Below are 7,420 nucleotides of genomic sequence, written 5' to 3'. Positions count from 1 at the left end.
TAACAAAAGAACTAAGTTCAGAACGTGACAGTATATAGATGGTCCCACGGTTGACAGTGCATGTCAGAGCAAAAATCAAGCCTTGAGGTTGAAGGAATTGTCTGTAGAGCTCCGAGACAGGATTGTGCCGAGGCACAGATCTGGGGAAGGGTACCAAAAAATGTCTGCAGCATTGAAGGTCCCCAAGAACACAGTGGCCTCCATCATTCTTAAACGGAAGAAGTTTGGAACCACCAAGACTCTTCCTAGAGCTGGCCGCCCGGGCAAATTGAGCAATCGGGGGAGAAGGGAGGTGACCAAGAACCCGGTAGACACTGATTGAGCTCCAGATTTTCTCTGTGGAGATGGGAGAACCTTCCAGAAGGACAACCATCTCTGTAGCACTCCACCAATCAGACCGCTATGGTAGAGTGGCAAGACGGAAACCACTCCTCAGTAAAAAGCACATGACAGCCAGCTTGGAGTTTGCCAAAAGGCACCTAAAGGACTCTCAGACCATGAGAAACAAGATTCTCTGGTCTGATATCTATCTATCTATCTATCTATCTATCTATCTATCTATCTATCTATCTATCTATCTATCTATCTATCTATCTATCTATCTATCTATCTATCTATCTATCTATCTGTTGAGGTCAGTCATATTGTAACATGATGATGTGTAGGTAGTCTAGTCCTATAGTCTATGTACTTGTCAGACAGTTGGGGGCGCTATAGGACCATTCCACTGTGTATGTGTGTGTGTGTGTGTGTGTGTGTGTGTGTGTGTGTGTGTGTGTGTGTGTGTGTGTGTGTGTGTGTGTGTGTGTGTGTACTGGATAAAGTAGATAAGTGATAGAAGCTTCTCTGTTTTTAATTCATTACCACCATGCAACAAAATAACACAGTGTCTGTCTTCCATTGAAACAGAAAGCTTCTTTCATCCCTAAGCAAGAAGTAGACGTTCCAATGTAGTAGACATTCCTATGTAGTAGACGTTCCAATGTAGTAGACATTCCTATGTAGTAGACGTTCTTATTCAGTAGACGTTCCTATGTAGTAGACGTTCCTATGTAGTAGACGTTCCAATGTAGTAGACGTTCTTATTCAGTAGACGTTCCTATGTAGTAGACATTCCTATGTAGTAGACGTTCTTATTCAGTAGACGTTCCTATGTAGTAGACGTTCTTATTCAGTAGACGTTCCTATGTAGTAGACGTTCCTATGTAGTAGACGTTCCTATGTAGTAGACATTCCAATGTAGTAGACATTCCAATGTAGTAGACGTTCCTATGTAGTAGACATTCCAATGTAGTAGACATTCCAATGTAGTAGACGTTCCTATGTAGTAGACGTTCCAATGTAGTAGACATTCCTATGTAGTAGACGTTCCTATGTAGTAGACGTTCCTATGTAGTAGACGTTCCTATGTAGTAGACGTTCCAATGTAGTAGACGTTCCTATTAGTAGATGTTCCAATGTAGTAGACGTTCCAATGTAGTAGACGTTCCTATGTAGTAGATGTTCCAATGTAGTAGACGTTCCAATGTAGTAGACGTTCCTATGTAGTAGATGTTCCAATGTAGTAGACGTTCCAATGTAGTAGACATTACTATGTAGTAGACGTTCCAATGTAGTAGACGTTCCTATGTAGTAGACATTCCTATGTAGTAGATGTTCCAATGTAGTAGACGTTACTATGTAGTAGACGTTCCTATGTAGTAGACGTTCCTATGTAGTAGACATTCCTATGTAGTAGATGTTCCAATGTAGTAGACGTTCCAATGTAGTAGACATTACTATGTAGTAGACATTACTATGTAGTAGACGTTCCAATGTAGTAGACATTACTATGTAGTAGACATTACTATGTAGTAGACGTTCCAATGTAGTAGACATTACTATGTAGTAGACGTTCCAATGTAGTAGACGTTCCAATGTAGTAGACGTTCCAATGTAGTAGACGTTCCAATGTAGTAGACGTTCCTATGTAGTAGACGTTCCTATTTAGTAGACGTTCCAATGTAGTAGACGTTCCTATGTAGTAGACGTTCCAATGTAGTAGACATTCCTATGTAGTAGACGTTCCTATTTAGTAGACGTTCCTATGTAGTAGATGTTCCAATGTAGTAGACGTTCCAATGTAGTAGACGTTCCTATGTAGTAGACGTTCCTATGTAGTAGACGTTCCTATGTAGTAGACGTTCCAATGTAGTAGACATTCCAATGTAGTAGACGTTCCTATGTAGTAGACGTTCCAATTTAGTAGACGTTCCAATTTAGTAGACGTTCCTATGTAGTAGACGTTCCAATGTAGTAGACGTTCCTATGTAGTAGACGTTCCAATGTAGTAGACGTTCCAATGTAGTAGACATTCCTATTCAGTAGACGTTCCTATGTAGTAGACGTTCTTATTCAGTAGACGTTCCTATGTAGTAGACGTTCCTATGTAGTAGACGTTCCTATTTAGTAGACATTACAATGTAGTAGACGTTCCTATTTAGTAGACATTACAATGTAGTAGACGTTCCTATGTAGTAGACGTTCTTATTCAGTAGACGTTCCTATGTAGTAGACGTTCTTATTCAGTAGACGTTCCTATGTAGTAGACATTACTATGTAGTAGACGTTCCAATGTAGTAGACATTACTATGTAGTAGACGTTCCAATGTAGTAGACATTCCTATGTAGTAGACGTTCCAATGTAGTAGACATTACAATTTAGTAGACGTTCCTATGTAGTAGACGTTCCAATGTAGTAGACGTTCTTATTCAGTAGACGTTCCAATGTAGTAGACATTACAATTTAGTAGACGTTCCTATGTAGTAGACATTCCTATGTAGTAGACGTTCCAATGTAGTAGACGTTCCTATGTAGTAGACGTTCCTATGTAGTAGACGTTCCTATGTAGTAGACGTTCCTATGTAGTAGACATTCCAATGTAGTAGACGTTCCAATGTAGTAGACGTTCCTATGTAGTAGACGTTCCAATGTAGTAGACATTCCTATGTAGTAGACGTTCCTATGTAGTAGACGTTCCTATGTAGTAGACGTTCCAATGTAGTAGACGTTCCTATGTAGTAGACGTTCCTATGTAGTAGACGTTCCAATGTAGTAGACGTTCCTATGTAGTAGACGTTCCAATGTAGTAGACGTTCCAATGTAGTAGACGTTCCAATTTAATAGACGTTCCAATTTAGTAGACGTTCCAATGTAGTAGACGTTCCAATGTAGTAGACGTTCCAATGTAGTAGACGTTCCAATGTAGTAGACATTCCAATGTAGTAGACGTTCCAATTTAATAGACGTTCCAATTTAGTAGACGTTCCAATGTAGTAGACGTTCCAATGTAGTAGACGTTCCAATGTAGTAGACGTTCCAATTTAATAGACGTTCCAATTTAATAGACGTTCCAATTCAGTAGACGTTCCAAGAATATACAGTATTTTAATCACAGGAAAGAGGACGTTGAAATAGAAATGTAAACCGATACAAACATACAATTGAGAGAATAGAATATATTTATTTTGGGGTTTTGTTTTGATTTCAAATATATATTTAGAAAGATTAAATATATCATGTAAACATCAAGGCTTTAGAAAAGTTACTCCAACAGTATAATAAAATATACATCAAATCTGGATCAATATAAAACTTCATCATGCATAAAACATCTCAAAACTACTAGTTCACAATCAGAACTGGCAAGTAACAAAACAGGTCTTATGAATGCAGTGTGTTTTAGACAGACAGGCAGACAGACAAACAGGCAGGCAGACAGACAGACGGGCAGACGGACAGACAGACAGACAGACAGACAGACAGACAGACAGACAGACAGACAGACAGACAGACAGACAGTATAGACAGACAGACAGACAGACAGACAGACAGACAGACAGACAGACAGACAGACAGACAGACAGACAGATAGACAGACAGACAATCAGACAGACAGACAGACAGACAGACGGACAGACGGACAGACGGACAGACTGACAGGCGGACGGACAGACAGACAGACAGACAGACAGACGGACGGACGGACGGACGGACGGACGGACGGACGGACGGACGGGGACGGACGGGCGGACGGGACGGACGGGCGGACGGGCGGGCGGGCGGGCGGGCGGGCGGGCGGGCGGGCGGGCGGGCGGGCGGGCGGACAGACGGACAGACAGACAGACAGACAGACAGACAGACAGACAGACAGACAGACAGACAGACAGACAGACAGACAGGAGGACATGGTGAGGTATGAGGGTGTGGTTTGTTCCCAGACAGACAGACAGACAGACAGACAGACAGACAGGAGGACATGGTGAGGTATGAGGGTGTGGTTTGGACGGACAGACGGACAGACGGACAGACGGACAGACGGACAGACAGGCAGGCAGGCGGGCAGGCGGACAGACGGACAGACGGACAGACGGACAGACAGGCAGGCGGGCAGGCGGACAGGCGGACAGACAGACGGACAGACGGACAGACGGCCAGACGGACAGACAGACAGACAGACAGACAGACAGACAGACAGACAGACAGACAGGCAGGCGGGCAGGCAGGCAGGCAGGCAGGCGGACATACAGGCCGGCGGACAGACAGACAGACAGGACAGACAGACAGACAGACAGACAGACAGACAGACAGACAGACAGACAGACAGACAGACAGACAGACAGACAGACAGACAGGCAGGCAGGCAGGCAGGCAGACAGCTCTCCACTCACAGAGGTGATGAAATCCACTAACTCTCGTAGAGATTTTCTGTCCATTTACACTGTTTGCCAAAACATATATACAGTGAGCACCATAATTCATTGGACAGTGACCATTGTTTTGTTATTTTGGTTCTGTACTCTAGCACTTTGAGTTTGAAAGGATACAATGACAATGAGGGTTGAAGTGCAGACTGTCAGCTTTTATTTCTGCCATAGATTTACATTAGAAGTACCCATCCAAGAAGGCTCAAAGAAGACCAAGAAGGCTTTATCTGTTTATCTGTATTTCTAAGTTGCCCCTGAGCCGCCATGGCATTTCTCTTAAAGAATATATATTTCACTGTGACCTGTTGCTGACTGTCAGGCAGTGAGGCAGGCTGTTGCTGAGTGGGTGGTGGGGAGGACCGGAGGGGTGTGTGTGTGTTGAGAGAGCTTCAGTACGATATGTTGGATAAAGGAATAAAGACAGACACCAATGTCAAGTTCAATAGTCTTGTTCAAGCATTGCACAGATCCCTACACACGGAGTCCAGGGATGCTGACTGTCAGGCAGTGAGGCAGGCTGTTGCTGAGTGGGTGGTGGGGAGGACCGGAGGGGTGTGTGTGTGTTGAGAGAGAACAGTCCGGCTAGTCGATTACCTATCAACTAGACTCCGTAACATCATCCTTTACAATAGATAGTGTAAACATAATGACATTATGTTCTTAACAGTCAAGTCATAACATTGGAAGATTGACCATAAGAGACACATTTACCTGGTGTCCCGCCCGGTGTCCTGTGTGCGTAATTATTGCGTAATCTGTAGGTCCATGCGCGTTCCATTTCTTCAGAAGAGAAAGTAAACTGCCACGAAGGATTTTATCTTCGATAGATATGTGAAAAACACCTTGAGGATTGATTCTAAACATCGGTTTGCCATGTTTCTGTCGATATTATGGAGTTAATTTGGAAAAAAGTTCGCGTTTTAATGACTTAATATAATTTATTTATTTTTTCCTTACCCAAACGTGATGAACAAAACGGAGCGATTAGTCGACACAAATAATATTTTTTGTAAAAACGGAACATTTGCTATCTAACAGAGTCTCCTCATTGAAAACATCTGAAGTTCTTCAAAGGTAAATGATTTTATTTGAATTCTTTTCTGGTTTTTGTGAAAATGTTGCATGCTGAAAGAGAGGCATAATCCTATGCTAGGCTATCAATACTGTTACACAAATGCTTGTTTAGCTATGGTTCAAAAGCATATTTTGAAAATCTGAGATGACAGTGTTGTTGACAAAAGGCTAATAAGCTTGAGAGCAAATAGATTCATTTCATTTCATTTGCGATTTTCATGAATAGTTAACGTTGTGTTATGCTAATGAGCTTGAGGCTGTAGTCACGATACCGGATCCGGGATGGCTCGACGCAAGAAGTTAACAGTCTCTTGCTTACAGAGTAAGCCTGTCCGGTGACTTGCACAGCCGACCCACCCGTGAGTAAGCTCTGACAGGGGTTAGGGCCACGAGCAGGAGAGCTTGGTGGGGTAGAAGCCTCACCTTCAGTTGGCCCATGTCTCAATTCTGCGCCCCTTACCCTTAGGCCTGGACTGTGATCCAGCTCATCTAGGTGAGTGTATGGCGTGTTCTGGTTTGTCTGCTCTGCTACGCGCAGATCCACCCGATTGCGACGATAGAGGGAGCCACCAACATCCACCAGGTAAGAACGTGGTGCAACTCTCTGTAGGCATGTGCCCAGCCTCCAAAGTCCTGTGTGGTCTCCCGGCAGCGGTTTCATCCTTATCGTTTCACCCACCTCCAGCTCTGGTAGGTCTCGAGCAGTCCGGTCGTAGAAGCACTTAGCGAGCTGCTTTCTGTGGCGCAGTTTGTCCGTGACGCCAACCATGACGCAGGACTCAAGTAGCTTGTTAGCTACGGGGATGGTAGTCTTCAGACATCTGGACAGAAGGCGTTGTGCTGGGCTGTTGTCAATGTTTTCAGGTGTTTTCCTCCACTTTGCTGGGCTGCTGTCCATGTTTTCGATGGGTGTGTTCCTCCACTGTAAGATCGCTTACCATGGGTCGTTGCTGTCACGCAAGGCCCTGCTTAAGAGATTTTTTTGCAATCTTGACAGCTGACTCTGCCAAGTCATTTGCTTTTGGGTAGAGTCAGGAGCTTTGAAGCCTCTTGGGCGTATTGAGGAGAGGTTTACTGAATATGGCAATGAGTGGTTTGTGGTCAGTTTCAGCGGTGACCAGCTCTCGACCATATAAGTAGCGATGGAAGTGCTGGCAGGAGAAGACAATGCTGTGGATAATTTTGTTTGGTGGGGGTGAGCGCTCTCGAGGCAAACGCAACGGGCTGGCCTTCCTGCATAAGGCAGCATCCAAGTCCCCTTTGGCTGGAGTCGTTCTGGATTGTGACAGGCTTCATGACGTCGTAGTAGCGCAACACTGGCATGGATGAAGCCAGAGATTTCATCTCCTGCACTGTAGCCTCGTGTTTGGGTAGCCAGTGCCATGGTGTGTCTTTGTCCGGCAACCGGCACAGAGGCTCACAGACTGCTGATAGGTGTGGCATGAACTTTGCAAGATAGTTTGCGACGCTAGATGAGACGCTGTACACCTTTTGCATCCGACAGGATTGGCATGTCGAGAATCGCTCTGACTTTGTCTGGGTTCGGCTTCAGGTCTTTGGCCAAGAGAATGTGGCCGTCTTTCTTCTTGAACTGCAGCTT

This window comes from Oncorhynchus nerka, linkage group LG8, assembly GCF_034236695.1.
Source record: "Oncorhynchus nerka isolate Pitt River linkage group LG8, Oner_Uvic_2.0, whole genome shotgun sequence".
NCBI classification, from domain to species: Eukaryota; Metazoa; Chordata; class Actinopteri; order Salmoniformes; family Salmonidae; genus Oncorhynchus; species Oncorhynchus nerka.
This window is presented reverse-complemented; position numbering follows the sequence as displayed.